The 23,743-nt window shown below is 39.8% G+C and overlaps 1 long non-coding RNA gene across 7 annotated transcripts in view; it reads right to left on the bottom strand.

Annotated features, from left to right (window-relative positions):
- LOC135327910 (uncharacterized) overlaps positions 1-20,959 on the bottom strand; it is a 41,490-nt gene extending 20,531 nt beyond the window's left edge. For 2 of the 7 annotated variants that reach the window (XR_010388499.1, XR_010388496.1), the window contains exons 1-3: positions 20,758-20,959; positions 20,002-20,172; positions 16,161-19,020 (exon numbers count right to left, since the gene is read on the bottom strand). This is a non-coding gene — a long non-coding RNA (uncharacterized LOC135327910). Of the gene's footprint in view, positions 1-11,366; positions 13,080-16,160; positions 19,021-19,997; positions 20,173-20,757 lie in introns of those variants that run through there. The other 5 variants (XR_010388494.1, XR_010388495.1, XR_010388498.1 and 2 more) reach the window with 5 other exon arrangements.
- Between the last annotated feature and the right edge of the window lie 2,784 nt (positions 20,960-23,743).

Genomic DNA, 23,743 nt, shown 5'->3' with positions numbered 1-23,743 from the left:
GTCCTTTGCTGGACTTGCTCCAGTAGGTCCATCTCTCTCTTCCACTGAGAAGCTAGAGCTGGACACAGCACTTCAGATGTGGTCTCACCAGCACTGAGTGAAGGGGAATGATCACCTCCCTCAACTTGCTGACAATGCTCTGCGTAATACAGCCCAGGATATCGTTGGCTTTCTTTGCTGCAAGGGCATATTGCTAGCTCATGTTCAACTTGTTATCTCCTGAACACCCAGGTCTTTTTTTCTGCAAACCTGCTTTCCAGCCAGTCTGCCCCCAGCCTGTACTGGTGCATGGAGTTATTCCTCCCCAGGGGCAGGAATTTACATTTCCATTTGGTGAACTTATGAGATTTCTGCTGGCCCATTCCTCCAGCCTGTTGAGGTTCCTCTGAATTGCCACACAACCATCTGGTGTATCAGCCACTCCTCACAGTTTTGTATCATCAGCAAACTTGCTGAGGGTGCACGCTGTCCCTTCATCCAGGTCATGGATGAATAAGTTGCACAAGACTGAACCCAGTACTGAATCCTGGGGGACACCACTAGCTACAGGCCTCCAACTAGACTTTGCACTACTGAGCACAGCCCTCTGAGCTCTGCCTTTCAGTCAGTTCTCAATCTACCCCACCATCTGCTTATCTGTCCCACGCTTCCTAAGCTTGCTCATGAGGCTGTTATGGGAGACAGTGTCAAAAGCCCTACTGAAGTCAAGGTAGACAGCATCCACTGCTCTCCCTTCATGTACCCAGTTAGTCAGCCCATTGTAGAAAACTATCAGTTTGGTTAAGCATGATTTCCCCCTTGTGAATCTATGCTGACTACTGCTGATCACCTTCTTTCCTCCACATGCTTAGAGATGGCATCCAGGATGAGCTGCTCCATCACCTTTCTATGGACTGAGGTGAGGTTGACTGGCTTTTAGTTCCCTGGGTCCTCCTTCTTGCCCTTTTGAAGACTGGAGTGATGTTGGTTTTCTTCCAGTCCTCAGGCACCTCTCCTGTTCTCCATGACCTTTCAAAGATGATGGAAATAACATCCTCCAGCTCCCTCAGCACTTGTGGGTGCATCCCATTGGGGCCCGTGGATTTGCGGGTGTCAAGTTTGCCTAAATGATCTCTAACCCAATCCTCCTCAACCAAGGGAAAGTCTTCCTTTCTCCAGACTTTCTCCTTGATCTCCAGGGTCTGGGATTCCTGAGGGCTGGTCTTAGCAGTAAAGACTGAAGCAAAGAAGAAATTCAGTAGCTCTGCCTTCTCTGTATCCTTTGTCACCAGGGCCCCTGCCCCATTCAGCAGCAGGACCACATTCTCTCTAGTGTTCCTTTTGTTACTGATATATTTAAAGAAGCCCTTCTTGCTGTCTTTGACATCCCTTGCCAGATTCAATTCCAAATGGGCCTTGGCATTCCTAGTCACATCGCTGCATACTCGGATGACATTTCTATGATGCTGCCAGGTGGCCTGTCCCTGCTTCCATCTTCTGTTCACACCCCCACCTAACTCTCCCTTGTTTGTAAGTGTGAGGTCCAGCAGAGCGTCTCCCCTCATTTGCTTCTTGATCATCTATGTTAGGAATTTGTCACTGGCACAGTCCAAAAACCTCCTGGATTGCTTGTGATATGCTGTGTTGCCCCTCCTCCAGATATCAGAGTGGTTAAAGTCCTCTATGAGGACCAGGACCTGCAAATGTAAGATTCTTCCAGTTGTCTGAAGAAGGTGTCATCTGCTTCTTTCTGATTAGGTAGTCTATAGCAGACACCTGCCACAATGTCAGCCATGCTGGTCTGCCTGCTAATCCCAACCAATAAGCTCTCAACGGGCTCATCACTCACCCCTGTGTAGAGCTCCATGGATTTCCACTGCTCTCTCACATAAAGGCCAACTCCCCCTCTTCACTCTCCTGGACAGGCCTTCCTAATTTTTTCTTTGATCAATTCACACTGACATCAAGCAAGGACCCAAATCTGCTAGATAATGAGATCACTTTGATTGCTTTAATGTAGTAGGAAAAAGACCAGGTATAATATACAATGACATGATCTGAACACTGATGTCCCTATCTCTGGGGAAACTTATTCATTTTTTTGTGATTTTACTGTTGGAGAAATCTACTAATTGCTACGAGTGAACAATGCCAGAGAAGTTCAAGAAGGATGTTTACTACTATATCAGGATTTAGGTTATGTAGCATAAGGATGCATTAAAAATCCAAGCAAACCAGCAAACATATCTGAATAAGACAGCTCATATTACTCAAGAAAAAGAGGACACTAACGTAAGATAAAGCAATTCCAAATCAATATTTCTTAGGACAAGCCATGGAATCCATTATCAAGTAAAGACATATGGCTGGAATTTAAATGAGGACCTTCAAAATGTTATCAGTAATAATAGAAGATGTTCTTGGCAAATGCAATGCTAATTATATGCAAAAACCTATTTAACAGCTCTATACAATGATAATGATTAGCATATGAGCCATTTTCAAATATAAACCATTTCCAAAATCAGATTTTTGGCCAGGCCTCCAGCCATTGACTTAGGAGATTTAGTTTTGGACTTAGTTCCTTTCTCTGACATTAGCTTTCTTTGTCACATTGAGTAAGTCACCTAATTTCTCTTTCTCTATAATGAAAAAGCCTCATTATTTCTCTTAATGATGTCTATTTCAGTCAGAGGCTACTTGCATTAGGAATATCTCTTATTAGGTGAATATACCCTGTGTAGTAGATCAGAGGGTTCTTGTATGCAGAAATGCATGGGAAAGTTCACTTGCCCCTCTAGAAAATAAACCCCTCTGGACACATTGGAAACAATTTTTTGCAAAGTGATTAAAATCAAAACTTTTGATAAAATTCTGATTTGGAAAAATGATTAGTATTCAAAACAACAGTATGACACAACATGCTATTGAGTCATTATGTCTTCTATTATTCTATATTTTAAATCATTTATCCTCCTCCTTAACATTAAGAACTGCTACTAAATGGCAGCTGAATAACACATATATTTACTAACTATCTGATTTAGGAGGACAAACTCTAGATTCCTAGAGTCGTGTTCTGTAATTTATGCCTATCTATTAGAACTAGATTATGGTGGGTAAGCAAGGAGCAGTAGACAATTGTAAATGAAAGGGGAAAAATACCTACCAAAAATTAAAACATTTTCTCTTTAAAATCATGACCCATTTCTGACCTCTTTCTTCTCCAAGCAGTATAAAGATGAGTGAACCAAATTATCTCCCTATAATAAAGTTTTCTTAGGGTTCATCTACACAAGAACACTAAGGAATGTTAGTCTTAATTAAGCAACACCTATATCTGGAATTAAAATACGTCCACAGAGAGCTTTAATAGGTTTTATACAAGTGTATTTAAATGCAAGCAAATTAATCCAAATTGACTAATGATAGGAAGTTAATCTATGTATCTCCATGTAAAAAAGCCTTTAGATAAACTACTGTGCCAAGCCCTAGCAGGTTACTTCCAACACGGGCAGTCAGAACAGGGAAAGAGAAAAGCCAAAAACCAAAAGCATCTCCAATGTATAAACAACCAATGCTGTATTTTGGCAAGCTTAAAGCAGGCTCTGTATCAGAGGAGAATCCTCTGTGAAAAAATTCCTTTGGGACAAAGTGGATTTGAGCAGAATGGACACATTTCTTTCAGTAGGAAGAAAAAGACCTTTTCCAAGTCCTTGATCCAGATCTGGAAATAGCCTAGGGGATTAAGAGGTCATTTTTGTTCAGATATACAGATGCACTAATTACCAGTTCAGATCGTTAACGCCTTTCAGATCTTAAAATCTCAGCTGCTGTCTGACTCTGGGGACTCTGAAAGACTGCAGGTACCTGTTGATTTTTTTTCCAGCAAAATTCTGTTAGTTCTGGGAATCCTTGGAAGCTCCTTATTCTTGCCAGCGGTGACTGGCTCTGTATCTCCCTCATACATCTAATCTGGACTGACAATTCAGGCTTTTTTGGCCTGTCTTGTCTTTTATGGTCTACAGCAGGGCACATTCTCAGAAGATGCCTTATGGAGAGACTCCACACAAAATGCTTCATGGTGGGATGTGGGTAATAGTTCCTTTTTCTTCATCATTCATGGAAGACCATTCTCTCAAATGTCAAAGGTTCAGTTCCATCCCTTAGCATATTAATGTAGGATGAAATGTATAATAGCAATTAACACAGTGACTGGAACCCAGGTCTCTTTCAGGTGCCTGTTACTAAACTTGCAGGCTAAGAGGATCCATGCTGTCACTCCCTCTCTTTCTTCCCACTTTCTTTCTCCTGGCTGAACACTAAGTGGAACAGCTTTAACATGAGGGGCTGGGAGCAGCCATACTTACTCTCTATAGTTTAAGGCCTGTGGCAGCCCATTTGTTAGATGATACTTGGAAATAAATCTGCATGTCCCACAAGACCCTGGTGAGTGATCTCATGGTTCAGAAGCTGGATGGAAGGAGATGAACTTCATAGCTTCCTTCAGTGTTTTGGCATAGGCACCTGGCTTCAATAAAGGTTCAGGGCTGTAAATCCCAAATTAAGTGGTTCCTGAAAAGGAATATAATGTAAAAGAGTACCATGCTCCTCAGCATTTACCACTGGTCATCTCTGCTCACTCCTTTACTCAAGGGACAGCTTTCTTAGGCATATAACTCTTCTACAAGGCATAGGTCCTGTAGGAGGATTTTGCCAGATAGCCAAAGGCTTGAGGTGCAGGTAAGCCCTGCAGTGCTTATCACAAATTCTTACTCCATGATGGGGATCTTTCTCTGCTTGAGATGGGCCTAAGGCATTTCTTCTTCTGACCTATGTTTCTGCTTGAGCCAGCCACAGATTGGCAGGTAAACTGGCAGGCAGAAGAGGTTCCCAGGAATGGGATAAGCTCTGCTTTACAAGGAGAGCCTAATCATGTGTGAAATGGGTACATCCTGTGGCCCTGCTCATTAACTCATTTCACAGATGTGCTGACATGGAACCAGTGGTTCCCAGCAGATTGCTACCTACCTATTTCAGTCAACGCTAACCAGGCCTGTCCTTCAGATTTTTGCTACAGACAACCAATCAGTTCAGGTGGGTTTTTTTTCAGTTCTGCTTTGCAATCTATTTCTCTACTCTCATTCAATGCAGGGAATAAGACAGTCTGCAGACTGCCCCATGCCAGGCTTTCTGCACATTTTGCAGAAGCTATAATGTTAGCCTATCATTTGCTGTTGCATTTTATGCTAATACCCAGCTCTGTGGGATTATTCTGGTACATGCAGCTAATTATCTACAAATACATAAGCCAACAGAATGACATGATGGAGGTGATACAGAATGAAGACTGATTTGCTTGCTGTATCAAGACTTCCTCCTTTTGGAACATGGATTATGTCTGCCTGTCAATGGAAAAAAAAGGAGGAACAAATGCAATACAGAATCAAAATATTTTTCCTCCAGTTCCCATTTTGAAGTGGTAAGGTAGTACCATTAAAAATAAGGTGTGTACCGGTGGGAGGGGAAAGGAACAGGACACTTACTCTGCATTTCTTTGTTGATCTTTCTCCCTCCTAACGGGATTTGAAAATGATCTGTTCTGCAAAGAAGAACCTATCAGTTGTGGCAAGCATGTGCCAGGCTTGTCTAGCATGAGAGCAGGTTTTTCACTATTTTCAGCACCTTTGTGAAGCTATGAATGATTAATGGTTTAAATGGTTCACTATAAAAATATGGTACAGTCTGTCAACTTATTTTGTGATGAGCTGATATTACTGCAGGGTTGGTTTTATGAACTGGCAGTGCCCTGACAACTCAATTTGAAAATAAACATCTAGGAAATTCATCCAGTGCAGCATTTTGGAAAATCAGTCAGTTACTAACTCCCTGCATAATATCTGAACTCTAACTTTACTGAATCAGAGACTTGCATCAGTTTCTTATTTCCCTCTCAAATACACATGTTCATTTCCACACAGAAGTCACTTGCATGATGTGTCTGTGTAAGGAAATGGTTAATTTCTAACATTAACAGTTATTTTTAGCTTTAAATAAGTTATGTGAACTTTCCAAATATTCCTTTACCTCATTCCAATGCTTCAGGCTACACAGATGGACCAATTCAGAATTCAAGAAGGAACAGCTTGTATCAATCACTTTCTTTCTGCCTCTCCTTATGGGCTTTCTTGAATTCAATATTACTTTGTCCTTCTCCTGCCTTTTTTCCATGTGACATGTAGCTCAGTCACAAAGGTGCCAGTAACTTATCTCATGACCTTCACCATGTTTTGGTAGCTTAAAAAAAAGGGGGATGGAGGAGAAAAAAACAAAACAGCTTGAAGGAAATTATTTTCAGGCTATACAACATCCCTGAAAAATTAGAAAGATTATGGTAAAGATTATTGCAAAAAGATTTGATTATTCATTTTAGAGGGGCAAGAACCAAATAAGCTTAATGATTTAATTTTGTGCTGAAAGCTTTGGAGGTGGGCACCGCAGTTCTCTGAATATGTATATATTCATGTACTTACGCAATGCAAGAAGTTCCACTACAATCACTGGAACTAATTTACTGTATTAACATTTACAATCCTGGGGCCTAGGCAAGCCTGTGATAAGAAGACATACAGACAAAGAAAATGACTTGTTGCAGGGGAACGAGGGTGGCAAATGTGAGAGCAAAGATACAGACAACATTTGGTAATATCTAAGAGATATTCTGTAAATATCTCCATGTAGTCATATACCATATGAATAGTCACCATGTAGTCTTTTGTTTTTAAATCCTGTGAAATAATTATTTGTAGTTTTGTACAAAATGGAAGAGCTGCTGGAAGGCAATAAATACTGCAATGGGAAAAATACCACATCGGTGCCCTTTTCTGGATTAAATCAAGGCAGACATACCTTGGATCAAGAACCTCAGCTGTAACAACAGATTTTTTTTTTTTAACTTGGCTAACAGTAGAGTAAAAGAGATGAATTTTAGATTCCCTCCAAATCAATGGGTGTTTTTAAACTGATGTCATTAAAGCTGAGATTGCACCCCAGGTGTGAAAAATGTTAGATATTGTGTCTCCCAAAAGCTGAAGACAGACGGTCATTTTGACTCTAACTATGGCTACTGTCTCATGGACCCAAAACTGGGCAAACCACCTTAAAAAGCTGTTAATCAAGCTGTAGAGGGATTTCAGGAGAATGGTTCAGGGCCAGTTGTTTTAAACAACTTCATTAATGATAAAAAAGCAAGTGAAAGCACTTGCAAATATACTTTAGGGAACAATTTTCCACTTTCAGGGAAGTCAGTAGAATGAGTTTACATTTCTTTTTCCATCCCCAACTTTTAAGAGCCATGTACAACTATTCTCTGCATTGCACAGTAATAATTTATTACAAATTTGGACTGTATCAAAAGCCAAAAGCAATGAAGCCAAATTGTTATGCAGCACTCTACTGTCCCCTCAAATCTCCAGCACCATGAGCTCAGCCATGAATCTGTGACAATAAATAACTCACAAAAAACTGGTCAGGCTAAAAGCATGCAGATACATAAAAAATCTACAGGAACACAAAATCATCCATTTAAAAACCTCTATCCTAAAAGACTGCATTAAATGAAAAGTGATTCTCATCAGTTTTCAGCCTGAGTCCAAATTCTAAGCTCAACTTTTGGTAGAATACAAAATGCTCTATTTACATCCTCAGAACATTATATAAAGGTGTTGTTATTCAAAATATTCATTAACTATCATGTTAAAATGTTCATCACTCAGCTAAATTAAAAGTAATTTTCCCTCAGACTCTGAAAAGCATCTCTCATTCCCCAAATTCTGTCTCCCTGCCAAACTTTTTACTCCAGTCTGCTGAGGATGTGCTGAAAAATAGGTCAAGGTTTGCTTGATTTTTTTGTTTGTTTGTTTTAAATAAGGCAAAAAGTGAATTCTGCCCTCATGGTATTCTTAAAAATAAACATGTTGAAACACTCATCTTTGCATGGTATATTTTTCCTCAAACTGGATTTTTTTTTCTTAACCAGAAATATGCATCAACAGCTGAAAGTTTTGGAAATTTTAAAGTAATAGAATGGAAAGATATAGACAACATTAAATAGCTGTCTGTTTAAATACATTCTTCACTTACAGATATTTGCTATGCAATACAAGTTATCAAAGTATTGCTGTCATTCGGACATGTGGTTTACATTTCACATTGTCTTGCCTGTACCTCTTGCCCAGGCAAGGTGAAAAGCTCCCTGTCTGGTGTTCGATATCATGTTTTCCGTGTGGCAGTTCTCCGACATTGTGCAGCAAGTAACTCAGCGGGACCTCAGTTTGCCTTTAAGGTGAGCTAAACTCTCTTCTGCCAAAGGTTAGTGGTATTGTTCTCCACTGTGACATGTTTTTATTCTGACTGGGTGGACAAACAAACTCTGAACTTCATGTGCTTGTACTAGAGATGCTGAGCATCTTAAATCAAACAGAATTTCTTACCCTTATCAGAAAGTGCAGTCTACAATATGTTCCATAAATTCTGAATCAGCATGTTCCCACAGCTCTGTGCGTGATGTCTGCCCTTAATTCATGCCATTTCTTCCACATTAGTCATTAAGGCGCTAATCATCATGTGGCAACTTTTACCACACACACAAAAAAAGCCCCTTAAATCTTGTTTTTCTCTGAAGGCAACCATTCCCCCTCTGTGTTTCAGATGACAAATTGGCCTATAAATTCGAATCTAAAACCCGTGGGCAAAATGTATGAGCTTGGAATCACTTTGAAATAAATTGGGCAATAGTCATTCCGATTAGATTGGGGCATTTGAGTTCTCTTAGCAGATTAAAGTAAGTTTATCCGGTTAGAATTGCTGGAAATTTAATATCTTAAGAAGTGTTTGGAAAACATACAGGGCTGGCAAGGCACATGATGGGTGATAACTCTTTGGAGACTCTTGTCCATAAAAGTCTACATTGTAGTATTGATTATTTACTTATCAAAGTCAAAATTGTATAGACTGAGTGACGTTTGTAATATGAATTCAGCAGTGTGCTAGGGCTTACTTCTCTCCCTCTTAGCAACTTCGACAGTTGCTAACACAGCCTTCACTATTTCTCTCTGGCTGCCTCCTTCCTCCTAAATGGTAAAAGTCAGCTATTTCTTTTCATTCTCTCTCTCATTCAGTTTTTGTCTGCTTACCCTGCGTGTGGTTTATGTTGGGGTGCCGCGAGGCTGTGGGCTCCCGTGGGCCAGTGTGAGCTGGGAACTTTCACATGTTCACCAGATTATATCAGAGCATTTCAAAACTAGTAATTCAACACATACACTGTCTACTTTTCAGCTGGTCCCCCTTCCTCTCTCATGACCTGTGAATAGGTCAGGATCTTGTCCTGAACCTGTTTGCATAAAGTAATGCTGGTCTGAAAATGGAATTTCTATCTGACTGCTTTGAATTTAGCAACATTTTAAAAAATGTTCAGGGACAGTAAGTGAAAGAAGTGATTTGAAAGCATCAGTATGCTTGCTTTTGATAACAGCAAAGCATTATCATATAGATAAAATTTAAAATAAGACTAAAAGTTGAAATTAAGATTAAATTTTTAAAGTAAGACTATATACCTATTTATGAAAAGATTAAATTGAATCTTAAATTCAAAATAAATCATTTTTTGCCATCTCAGATCAGGATGTTTAGGAATTCTCAAACTGGGAGAACTATTTGCGAGGAGGAAATTCAGTCTCACAATACTTTTTGGTTTTGGTGAAACTACGTTCTCCGATGCAAAACCACTAGTACCCTGAGGATTAGATGGCAAGTACCATTGCTCTCAACTACAGTCACAAGGGATAGATGATCTCCTACAGATGGAAGGGAACAATCCCAAAGAGAGTATTGAAGACCTGAAGGAAATCATGCATCTGCTGATATTCAAGAGAGTTCTGCTACCAACTTCAAGAGAGACAGGATTTCACCTCTACAGCGAGGCTTCAGCAATTTACCCACAGTTTATGTGTCTGATATGAACAAAAAAATTTTCTCATTTATTTTCCTGGGCTTTCAATGAGACTCATAACTTACAGAAACACCTAATAATGGAGCACAAGTATGATTTCCTCCTGGTGGGACATATAGACTTAAAGCACAATGCTGTGAATAATAAATGCCTGGTACATGGGTTTGACCAAAATTTCATGCTGAAATTCTTGACTCTGTGTTCACAAAATAATAGCATTATAACATCACACGGGTTCCTGAAACCTTACAAATAACGTTGTTTTAGATGAAACAGCAATTCCCTAACCGTACTTTAACGAAGAAATAGAAAAGCTCTGTCTTATAAGCTCATGGGGGAAGACACTGAGTACAAAGAGAATGTGCTCTAAGACAGAAGGGAACAAGACAAAGAAAAGACCTGCTTTTTGTACAATTTTAAACCATGATTTGATGCAACTGTAACACAGAGTTCTTTCTCACAGCAATGACAAAATCTCCTGGTATCTCTAAAGTTAATGAAAACACAATTCACAGACAGTCCTGAGGTTGAAATTTGTTGCAGTTTTTCTTGCTGTAGGACTGTCAGTTGCTGTACAAAAGTTTCCCAGAAGTCATTAGTATTTCAGCGTTCATTTTACAGAAGACAAAATAGAGTAAAAGTTCAAAGTCAAGTGCGGCCTGTAGCTTATGATCTGTTGAACTGTAGCTTTTATTAAAGCAAAATTGATCAAGTTATGTTACTGCTACTAAGAGCCAGGCAAAATAGTTTTGACAAGTAGTTAATTCATTACAGAATTCATTATATGCTTAGGTTGTTCCAAATAGTTGCAAATTCAGATTTTTCCAGGGGGGATGTGGCGGACAGATGAGTGAACTTTTGCCTTAAACACTTCTTGGTACATAAGGTGCAAGCAAACCATAACCCCGAACAAGCCATCTGTCCCCAGCGGAAACAGGACTGAGCTGCTGCGACCCCCGAAATGGTCTCCCTGCGACCACCCAGGACACACCGAGCCTGCACTGAACCACACCACGATCGGGCAGAGACTCTGGGACCTGGACTGTAAATTATTGCTGCTTAGCACAACTTTTATAAAACTTGCTTAGCATGAGTAGCTAAATTTGCTGAAGCCTTAGGCCGCACTCCCTAGTTCAGTGAGAAAGGGCCCCAGAGCTGGTGCAGGTGGGAAAGACAAGGGAGTTACCAGCAGTTTGCATCCCTGTGCTTCACACTCCGGGAGGGAGGATGTCAAGGCTTTGAAATGAAGCCTGCTTGGGCACCGGGACCCTGGGGAGCAGGGCCTCCTCTCGCTGCTGAAACAATACTGATTTGGGGGGGGGGGGGGGGGGTCTGGGCTATCTCGGGGTCCAGATCATATTCCCTTTGTCTGGACCTTGGGAGATAACACCTACTATCACTGCTGGGGAAGTAATAAATTGTCAGGGCTTTGAGAGATAAGGGCAAGACCCGAAGAATGAAAACGCATCTGTCAGCAGAAACCGCAACAGTAAACAACCTACCTAGGGACCCAATAAGGAGCAGGAGACCCCAGACCTAAATATTACTATTGGTCCAAACTACTGCGTGAAGGGTGGAGAGCTTAGACTGGAAAGTATAATTGCCCAGGAATTTCTTTGTTCGGGGTCCCTCTTCGGAGGCACCCAACTTGAGCTGTAACTACTGCATGCGTGTCATTACAATTTATTTATTTAATTTGCCTTGATTTGGCTCCGAACTTTTCAGCGGGAACCTAGGGTCAGACCCTGCTCGAGTTGTAATTACTGCACGCGCATCGCTAAAATTTACACCCAGGTTGAAGGGGACCAACGGGATGCCGCTGGATCCACGGGTGGTGATCTCTCTTTCTCTCTCCCCCTTTCTCTCTCTCTCTCTTTCTCTCTCTCATCCCCTTCACCTTTCCCCACCTTTTCTCCCCGCTCCATGGAAAATAAAGTTAAAAGGTTGTACGCTATTTGACCAGTTTTAGCGTCTTAATCTCGTCCTTGGGATCGTAATGAAACCCCCCCGATATTGGATCGGGACAAGGGAGGGGGGAGAAGTATTCCAGAAAAAAATGAACAAATCTGGTAAAACAGATTGGAGAGCAACTGACAGAAGGACTCTTAGGGAAACATGAGAGTCCTTGGTTCAGATTTGTATTCCAACAGCAGGATCTGACTTCAAGTCTCCTACCATGGAGTTTCCTACCCATGAAAATGTGGTGTCATTTTCTATTCTATTTTTTCAATAAAACTTGCAAACAATTATTGAAAGACAGTGAGTTTGTTCTAGCTAGGGAGTTTGAAGGAAGCCCATGTCAAAATCCTATTTTGATCTGAGCATGTGTTGACACTCCTCAAATCTTCAAGTTCAAATCTCCTTTCCCAGATTAGGGAACTGGATCCCTTAAACACCAATCTACATATTAAATGGCAAAACACTCACTCCTCTTTTTAGTTCACAAACTTTGGCCTTTGTTTCCTTTTCTGTTATTAAAAGCAGGTAATGCAACATTTTGTCTGAGGTTAAGAAACAGCTCTTCACAAAATAATATAAAAAAAAGAATGATTGTAATTTAGTTGTTTACTTCATTTCAGGGAGAAAAAAATAGATATAAGTATTTTTTTGGATGACGTTCTTTTTTCTCTGCAAATATTTTGGTTTTAGTGCTGAAGTGAAGAAATCAGTCCTTCACACAACTCTAATCATCTGTTCTATGAAGTGTTCAGGTGGACATGCCTTTCAAGTTTATTTGCCTGAACTTGAATGAGAAGTTCAAAGTATTTTCTTTGACCAAGTAATTCAAAGCAGATATGAATGTTTATTATCAGAGTCAATACCATCCACAGAGGAAGGTGAAGGTCTTGAAGAAGAGCTGGTTTTAAGTTTTCAAATAGACCATCTTCTGCAATGCAAGGGCATTCACTGTGTTTCTTCCCACAGGCTCTTCAGGTAATACTCCCAGAATTACAGAAGCATAAAATCTGTGGCCAATCCCCTGGTAGGGCTAGTGGGAACAGCAGCATTGGTCCTCTGGAGGTAAGCAAAGGAAGCAGGACATCTCTGTGCTCTTCTCTGGCCATTCATAGTCGATTAGTAAACTGTGTCACTTGGGAACAATGCAGCCATTAACTTTGTTCTTGAATACTCATTCACATTCACTCCTTTCCCTTTCCAAAGGGGGGGGGGGGGGGCGGGGCGGGGCAGGAGGGGGGCCTGCTCAGTAATTCAAATACTATGCACCTCTGAGTAGCTTTTTCTGAAAAAAACACTAACATGTCTGAAGAAAGCCCAAGGAGCCCATTGCAGAGTGAGCCCTGGTTCTCAGTGGCCCAAGATATGTCCTTTAGCTCATCATCTTTTTATCAGGCTGTTTTGCTTGGGGAAAAGCTTCCAGAAACTAATTCTTATCCTACACATACACACACACACACGCACATACACAAACCCTACCATTTTATTATTCTCTAATCATTTTAGTCATTTCAAGAAGGAAGGTGTTTTTTTTTTTGAAGGCATTCCATGTTTCTTCCAAGAAGCGTTAGAAGAAGGCTGTTGAGTGGGAAATGCAAAGCCTGTGTCTTTTCAAATGATGATGAATTTTAGTAGCAGGTGACACTGACATTTCTAATACAAACATAGTACATGTATATTTTAAGATATCAAAGATCATCTATTTTGGGGCTTTATTCCATTCAAATGTACCAGTCCCATACTAAAGAAAGGCAAATGTAGCAAAACTGTCAAAACCAGATTTGACTCACATAGATAAAATTTAGAGTTTTAATGTTAAAAACTAAGCAGCAAAAGACAAAGATTTTGTCTTAGGCTAAATTAGCTTTTCACTGTAGCAGCGTGATTAAAAAAAATCCCAAGAAACTATTTCACTATTTAAAAAAAGACCTCACATAAGAAATGTGTTTTTCCTCTGAAGCATTGCCCTTGTAATGGCAGACAGTTATTTATTTAGCTTCAATGAATAATTATTTGGGAAAAAAATGTCTCATTATTTGGTACACAAAACTAAAATAAAGCTGCAATACTAGACTGTACAATATGGATCTACTCTTCAGACTACAGCAGGTTGTACTTCCCACAGCTAGATCAGCAGCTGCAAATTGTTAGAGGCTGGAGTAATAAGCTTAGCAGAAGAGGCTTCTTCTAGTGGAATCACAGAAGTATTTTCTTTAGAAGGATCCTCTAGGCCAACCTCCTACTCAAAGCAAGGCCAACTTCAAAATTAGATCAGGTTGCTAAGGACCTTATTCAATCTAATTTTAAGAAACATATACATCACAGTCTCCCCTCATCTCCATTTTTGGACACAGCTGGATGCTGGGTTAGATAGAGTTTTGGCTTGACCCAGTGCATCTATTCTCACATTCTTATTCAAAAAAGTGCCATTCTTGAGAAGGCACTCTCTCAGAGAGTTCTTCTCTCAGAGAAGAACTCTTCTAGCAGTACCCTGCTAGAAACAGAGGAGTGGTCCCTGACTTTGTTTGCGGGATTTTTTTCTTCTTTTTTAAATCAATAGAGCAAAAAGGCTCACACTCAGGGGCAATCTTATCTACAATTCATCATTTTTACATGCATGCTTTATGACAAAGATGTAAAAAAAACTGAAGCACAAACTTGCTTCTCATGGATGAAGTAGTAGGTGGAAGGTGGGCTGAGCCAGTGGATGTCCAGAGCCTGTAGCATTTGAAGAACATTTCCCTGTTCACCAAATGCAAATCCTACATTCCTGCTTAAAATAATTATTCTTTCTAGTCCCCCTTTCGGGAGCTGATGTTTCAAAACAGCTCCCCTCCTAGCAATGCTACTGGTTTAAACCCTCCAGCCAGTTCTCCTGTGAAATAGAAGTGTTGCAGCAGGACCCAGAGTAGGAAATAACATAACTGCTTTTCTCCTCTTGTGGCAATGGCTAGCAAATGAACAAAACAAGAACATGCCAGACGGAGGGGAAAGATAAAAAACACTCACTGATCAAAGCCATAGGAGCTTTCCTTCATTTCAAATGGTATGCAGAACATATGAACATTCAGGTCAAGCTGTTATTTTATTCCATATTATCTGTGACATTATGACTCATGTCTTTGCATGCAATAGAATGACTCAGTGTCATCTCTACACATCACTGCACATCTCACCTCTTTACTGGACGTAGGTGGCATGAAAAATAAACTTTGTTTTCCCTTATTTCAGGCCTCAGGATCTTATTTTCCCAATGTGCTGAATACAGCTCCTGGGTGGTCGTGCTCACTAAAGTTTTCCAACATCTGCAGTTCATCCTTTCACCAATTCACCAAGTGCATACCCTACTCAATCTCTGCAGATTAAAAGCTGCAGCAGGATGCTTCCTCTTGTAAGGAAACAGCTAGTTACAACACAGATCACAGGGTGACATGACAGTGTTCTAGTCACAGTTATCACATGCCAACTCAGAAAGCCCTTACACCAGGGACTAGCTGATATTACACTGCACTGATGAGGTTGTGAGTAGATTGTTCCTTAGAATTTAAGAAATCCAGCAAGTTTTAGCCATAGGTCAAAAAAGGTGAAATGGAGCAGGATTAGAAAAAGCAAAACAACTCAGTATAGATCTCTCTTCCACTCATGGCTGTGGCCATGCCTTGGGAAAGAGGAAAAAATGTGCAGATGATATGTGAATGACTGCACAAACAGTGTGTGCAGCACACATGGGATGTAGCACTTAGCTGCAGCAGGGCTTCTTCCGCAGCAGAGCACAGGGATTAGAAATCAGACACAAGAAGAATAGTTGTTTTTCTTTTCCTTCCTTTTCCATTAAGAGTCATTCAGACTACTGGAGGTTGTTTTAGCCTATAAAATGGAGCCTTGCCAAAGACATCAAGGTAGAACATGACGGGATCTGGCCACTGGAGACAGTTGCAGGATTCCGTATGACTTCACATACTCAAACTACATTAACCCAGTACTGAGCTCGTTGTTTCAAACCCAGTCCATACCTGAAACTCAACTTTAGCTGTCCACATTGCCTCTTTAGACTGCCCAAGTCAAGCTGCCTACAAATCCCATCTGCCATGGCAGTCAGGATTTCAAGGCCTTTCCAGAAGAAAGCCTGGAGCATGTTTCTGCCCAATTTCAGTCACTTGATATTGCCTTGAGAGAAGGCCAAAGCATATGCTGCAAAGGAGAAGTGGTTACTCACATTTTTCCCCTTTAAAAACTGCCTTGATTCAGTCCTGGCTCTGAGTCCACTTCTCTGGGTAAGCAAAGTGTCCTGTCAGCAAATACAGCCTTGGGCTCCTCTTCAAGTCCTCTCTAGCAAATACAGCCTTGGGCTCCTCTTCAAGTCCTCTCTTAAAATACAACAGAGACAAAAGCACAGGAATACTCATCATAAAAGGTGTGCACAGCACATACATGATGTAGCACCCAGCATCTAGGAGGGCTTCCTCCACTGCAGATACAGGAGTATGAACTGGGATAAACTGAGGGCAGCTGTTGTCCCTTACTTTCCCTGTGGCAGGAAGACATTAAGATTTCTGGGAGCTATGTTAGCCTAAGAAATGGAGCGCATTTGCCTGCAGTTTCTCTGCCACGTGCTGATCTCCCTGAGTCTTTTCATCTAAGCTGTGGCGCATAACTGCCTCTATTTTCATCCCAACCAGTCTCACAACTTTTTGCTTCACCCTCTTCCTTTCTGTTATACATGCGCATGTGTGCATGCATGCGCACACACTCACACACTCTCACACACACACACACACACACACACACACACACACACAGAGTGTTTCTTCAGCTGTAGGCCACAACCTTCGGGGGATGACAAACAAGCTGACATGCACCCCTTAAATATTAAGAAAGACTTAAATGCAACCTTCTATACCAGCTGTGCTATTTCTACATTGACCCTGAGCCCTGGCAGCCAAGCTCCAAGAGGTGGGATGCAGGCAGGACCCTGACGCAGGCCATGGGGAGGGGTTGGAGGAACCTCATGAAATCAGATGAATAAAAGGGAGGCACTGTCCTTGTAGAAAGTTTGAGACAAGGTGACTGGCATACCCTCTTCTGCTTTGCCCAATCCCTTCCCAGCCCAAACTGTAAAGTTAATACAACATCCATTCCCTTCGTACTGTCTTTTCTAGTATGTTATTACCCCTACCCACTCTCTGTGACCAATTCACATATTTTTAAACTAAAAAATTTTATTCTGAATATAGGAAAGGGAGAGAAGTAGTGTGAAAGGAAAACAGATTTAAATTCGAATGTTCCTATGTGCACTATAGAAATAAGGCAATTTGGTTATAAAGGCTCAGAGGCTTCCAAACCCATCAGTAATTGCACATAACCAGGCACTGCTTCTGAAACTGTGTAAAGAGATCTCCAACAGTAGATGTGCCAGCAACCGGTCAGATATAAATGCTAACAGATATAAAAGATGTTTGACAGCTGATAGATGCAGGAATGAGATGCATCTGCTATGAAAGCTGCTACCCTTTTTAAGAGAAAGCCAGCAGATTTAAGCCAATTGTATGTAAGGATCTTTGAACCCAAGAACTAGATAACACACAGTACGTATCAAAACCACACTATGAAGACTGAGAAATCTTTCCTAAAAGATTATAGAGGACACTATAGACAGTAGCATAAACATTGTCTTAAAACTTATTTTTAAATGAATGTAATGCTAAAAAAAGTGGTTGAGTCTGAGTATACAGCTGCTGTAGTAGTCCTCCTCATAGAGAAGTTTCTGGTTCCCCAGGAGAGATAGTACAAACTGGCTATATCCACACATACCCCTTTATTGTATTCCCTGCACACTGCTTGAGCCAGGTCTTCTGTACGGTCCTTAGATGCTGTATTGTTTTGGAAGGAGTTGTCCCTGGAGTGAACTGCCTCAATTCATCCCCAACTTTCATCTCAGAGGAAAGATTGTTTCTAAACTTTTAGCCCGAACAATTCACTTTACCTGCTGTGTAGACAGATCTAGGAAAATAGGTTATTTGACCATGTGAGACATGCTCAGTATAAAGACTACCATGGTTATTATCTCCTACTTTATAATATTCATTATTAATACAGTGGTTTTTAAATACACACCAAAGCTTATTTTACTAAAAGAATCATTCTTCATGTTTTCTCTTTTGGAAGTTATTGACAATTACTAACATCTAATTCTCAAAGCCTTACATACAGAAGCCATATGGTCTAGTTCATATTGCTTTCCAAAAAGTCCTGGGGAATTCCCACTCTTTCAATTCTGCTCCAGCAGTAAATTACATTAAGAAACAGTAAGAAGAGGAGAATAGTTATATTAAGCATTTACAGTATAATACTCTAATTCTATCTGTCTTTAGAACAGGGCTGAAGTGTCTATAGCTTTGATTCCCCATCTGTGGTTAATAATGTGGACTTTCCTATCAGGGACAGGAATGGTAACAATATATTAGGCGGCATCCGGACCTCTGCAGACATTTTCTGATTGGGAAAGGGCAGACTCTTCTCCATATCCAGGAAGATACTCAGCACCATTGCTTGAGCTGTTCTGAAAAGTTAAAACATTTTCCAAGTGACATTTGATATGAGAGATAAATATTTATCAGTAGATTAAAGATGCACACATGAAAAAATAGGAAGAGTTTTGAAAACAAAGAACTGTGACTTGAATAACAATGAAAGAGATCAGGGGAAAATTTAGGCTGAACAATCGGGGAAGAATTCCTAGCAATGAAGTTTATGCAATAGCTCCTTCAGAGACAGCAGTGGGCTCCCCAGCACTTTAGTCATTTAAAGTCAAATAGTAAACACTCAGAAAATCCCCAACCCCCCAAAACTCCAGAAAACTCTAGGAAACAATCTGGCAGCTTTTTCATCTGTAATTGCCTTGATTTATGTACAGCTAGTCTCAGTCTTCCAGAGCCGCAGAACTCTAAAGCGAGCAGAGGCTCTTTCGTGCTTACCTTGATTCTGCGTAACACAAAAGGCCCTTTGTAGGAAGATGCTGTACAGTACCGTATATCCTAAGGCACTCAGGAGCTGCTAAAGACGCAAAGTGTCAGCTTCTAAAATTCAAGAGCAGATTTTTCTTAGGGCCACCCCATAATAACATCACCCCATAATAACAGTAATTCAGCAGAACACATTTTCATAAACTAAATAACACCCTGTGGCAGTGTGTGTTTTACTTTCAAGCTCAATCTTTAACTTAATTTTTTAAAGGGATCAGAAGAGCCAAAGTGAATAGTACATTCAGCATTCCTTAAAATCACAGGCATTTCCCTCAACTGAAAGTGACATACATGTCTCCTGCTACTGAGGATGGGGCTAAGGGAACGACATGTTCCTCTATTCATTCAAAACATGCTCACTTTGTGTTTGACACATCTGTCTTTATTTTAGACAAAGATGTAGCAGTCTTGATGGCTTTTCCTTTCCTTCATCCTAGAGATAAATCTTCTTTAACTGAAACTTTACCAGCAGAAGCAAACTGATTAGCCAAACAGCATTACCAGAATCCAAAACAGAGGTCTGCATTTGAGCTGCAGCCACGTAGCCTGGGACAGTTTATTTTGGATTTAGAATAGTACAGTAAGTTTAAGCTCTCAGCTGAGCTAGGAGATCTTTGCATGCATAAAGTGGCCTGTAAGTGCATTGCTGAGTCTGTTCTGGAGGAAATCAAATAAATGACTTGTTTAGAAGTCAATCCAGTACAGTGTGAAAGGTGAAACACACACTGTTCAGATTAAGTGTGTGATTTATTATCATGCCAGGATTTGAGGGTTTTTTAAATACTGTCCTTATTTAATGGTAATTATGCACATAAATATATTCTAAGCTTTTGCTTTTAATCATCCTAAACAAGGCATCTCTCTTTATACTTGGTATAGTAACTAGGAAAGCAGAAAAAAGCATATGCTCACCATAGTGTGCAGGTATTTTAGCTTCTTACAGGTACCAGTGACACTAACCACCCTCTTATTTTGTTATGCTTAGCACAAATACAGAAGAAAGACAAATTAAGCATATAATAATATCATACCCACTTGGAAAGAGAAAAAGAAGGACGCTCTCTTCTACTTATTACTGCTTTCTAAATTCAGTCAGAGCGGTACCATCAGTAGCACAACTGGAGAAACTGGAAAAATCCCAGATGTATATCCAGTGTTCAATTCCATGGCAACTCCAGTAGCTTCATTAACACAGCTGTGTCAATACTTGGGGGGGAGGGGGGAGAGTCAGGAGAAGTATCTTTTGGCAATGCTAGTTTTTTGGAAAGCATTGAGAATCTTTTAACATCTAGATGAAAATCATATGGTAGATTTAAAAAAGGTAAAGCAATATTTTTAAATAATTCCTCTTTAAAAACAAAGGATCTTGAAGTCAGTGCAACATCATGTATTGTGGTATGAAAAGTACTTGATTATATTTCTGAAAGAGCTGTGGCATCAGTTTTGGCAATGGTTAGAAGGATTATGCCTCAATGTATTTTTAATTTCTGAGATTAAACATAATATCAGAGATGGCAAGAAGAAACAAAATGTTAGGTTTGGAAAGACAGAAGCATGTTCATTCCTCTAAAATATCATCCTAAGAGTCATCCTTTCTCTCATCCCTCCAGTTTATTCCAAAATAAGATACACACCAGAGATGAGAGTAAACTCTCGGAGTGTCTGCCTGAATACTTTTTTGTCTCTGATTTAATCACTAAATGCCACTGCTATGAACAAAGATTACAGTAGAAATAATAAGAAAAAAGTCCACCAATAAATAAAGACTATAAATCTTGTGGATAATCCTACCTGAGATGGTGTGAATGCCCATTCGGTGCTCTATGCCCTTTACAGGAACATATAACATAGGAAAACGGGGAACCAGTGTCAGATTGGTTTCCGAGGGATCTAGGCTGGCCAGTATAATGGAGAGCCTACACCCAGAGATTCTGGCTTCTTTTGTTTGTAAGTCTCATGAACTAACTGGATTCGAAGGCCAAGCCCTGTGAGCTCTAGGAGGGAACTGCAGTTTCCTGGGTCCTCCTTCTTCCTTGTGAGGATTTTATCATGATTGAACACATCAGCCTTCGAATTTTTTTCCCTAATGCCCCAGTTGAATGTAAACAACAAAGCAGCTAACATTAAACAGATCTATTTGATCCTTATCAATATGAGGCATATCATTAGGCTGGCAGAGACCTGCCTACACACTCATTTGGACTAATTCGGTAAAGACAGACCAGTGCAACCATTCAGCCTTTGGAGTTCAGATTTTATGATTATCTAACTAAATCTCAAGTGTTCAAGTGGGCTGGACAGAGTATATTTGACTTGGAAAACACATGTTAGAGATCAAGAAGATCGGATTTAAAGAAGTTGCTTTCTTCATTCTGCAGCTCTAAGAAAGCCTGAACTAGGTAAATCTTAGAAGATTCTGAAATACCATGGAAGGGGGAGGCTGGTTTACACATCCTGAGATATATCTGCTAGCACCACTGATACCCCATAATCATGGAAATAATCTCAAGGATAGTACATGCTTGGGATGACCAAGTTTTTAGGCATGAGTCTTCAGCCCCAGGTGAAGAGAACTCTAACCCCAGTCTCATCCTGGCCAAAGTGAACATAAATTCAGTTATGGGAGATGGGGAGAGTGTGGTTGTGCATCCATACAACCATAGCCCACTCTTTTGACACACTTTTGTCCAAACCAAGGCTAAATGGAGCAGTAATCTGCAACCGGAGACCTGTCACAGCCCTTACCTCCACTCAGGGTAACAGAAGAGGAAAGACAAACCCTCCAACTTTCAGTAAAACCCTGTAGATTATGGATCCTGAAGGAAATCAGTACATCTGAAGAAATTACCAAAGCCCCAGAGAAGTGTGGAATTTAAGACATTTCATTCTCAGTATTTTCCTGTTGATTGACAGTAGCTGGATGTGTCACTGGATGTTGGGTTTTTGGCAGTTCTTCAATTTTCCCATATATTGTGCAGTGAGCTCAAGCACTCAGCCATGATTCCAAAGTAGCTCCAAAGAGCAAGTGTTTAAAAGGCAGGCCTTTCAACAGTGCTGCTATGCCAGTCCTCTTACTGTCTGCCTGTGGATCTAGCCCATCACATGCCTTGAGATCTGGATCTTAGAGCCAACCTTATGGTTTTTACCCTCCTTTTTTTTGGAGGAAGCAATAAAAAAAGAGGAAGAAGTAGAAAGAAAAGTGAAAGGGAAGTGAAAATAAAAGGAGAGGAAATGGACAATAATACAGGTTTGGAACACTAAAATTGAAACACAGTTTAGGATTAAATGTTACAAAGTTGTTTTTTTTTTTTTTAATAAACATCTGAATATATACACACTCAATCCCCCAAAGTAAGAGACCACTGGGTTTAACCTGTCAGACACAGCTTTTCTCATTGCCAACTTTTGTAAATAAATACACTCTCTAACCTAACAATGCCCATCAGTGGACATTTCAACTTTAAATACAGTCAGAAAATTTGCATGCAATGGGAGCACTGAGCAGTTTCTGTAACAAAACCCAGTCTACTACCAACAACTGAAAGCCTCCCCATGCATTCATTTAACTTTATCTTAGAGTCTGCAACTGCAAACAACACATTGCTTTAAGTATTTTTTTCTTTACTCTTTCAAAAGCACACAGGAGAAAAAAACCCTTTAATTTTAATAAATAGTCAATAGCTGTCCTGACTGAATAGGAACAGGGGAAAAAGAAAAGCCAAATAACAGAACTGTGCTGCATTTAAAACCATTATTATAATTGTTCTAGTTGTAAACACCACTTTGTTCATTTGTAAAACTCAGTTACGTTTTTCACTTGCAGTGTTGCTCACTAGTAACATTCAAATTAGACTTTCCAAATACACTGGAATGATAATTCAATGGCTCTGCAATTAAACGCTTTCAACATATTTAATAGCTATTGAAACAGCTTACATACCTACTTTACCTTCTCATAAATGACAGCAAGTCATGTCACAACATCTGATTTGAAAGCAGAAAGCATTTTTAATGGATGATAATGCTATGGTCAGAGTCAACAATAGTAATTTATTTAAATATCTTAATTGTAAAAATTTAAATTTTAAAGCTATTCTGTAGAAATTTTATATTAGTTTATATTACACATATTTTCAGAATAACACACACTGACAGCTAAAATTTATCTGAACCTAAAAAGAAACCTAATTACATAACGTTTTACCTCTTTTCCACCTGTTGTAGCCTTTACAGAGAAAATAAAAATATGCTTTCCTATTTGCTCAACATCACTTTATTCTCTTTTTATTGTAAGTGCTTACACAATTAATTTGGAATTTTATTTTCAACAAGCTAAATAGCACCCATTTACTGTACTGAAAAACTTAAACACATTTTAAACATAAATGCATCTCAAATTCTATTCATTTAACTGAAGTTAATGCTAAATAAGCATACCAATTGGTTCTCTAGGACATTAAGAAGCATTTCTCCTTTTCCTCCTCTCCTGTGAGTACAGATGTAGACTATCTAATTAGACAATATAAAAGTCAAGACCTAAAACAACAAGAAAAAAACCAGCTGTTCACACCTAAATTAAAACCATGCTGTATGAAATAGGGACATAATATATAGGAAAACAGGAGTAATTTCCTTGGTCATCAGAAATTTGACACGGGATTAAACCTTTATAACTATGACAGATACTAATAACCTCTAAGCAGGTGAATAGCGGTTCAGGTTGGTGCTTCCAGAAGATAAAAGGGAAGACCTTAGTGCAAAGAAATAGCAGAGATCT

The sequence above is a fragment of the Dromaius novaehollandiae genome, chromosome 3 (genome assembly GCF_036370855.1).
Source record: "Dromaius novaehollandiae isolate bDroNov1 chromosome 3, bDroNov1.hap1, whole genome shotgun sequence".
Taxonomy (NCBI): Eukaryota; Metazoa; Chordata; class Aves; order Casuariiformes; family Dromaiidae; genus Dromaius; species Dromaius novaehollandiae.
This window is presented reverse-complemented; position numbering and strand designations above follow the sequence as displayed.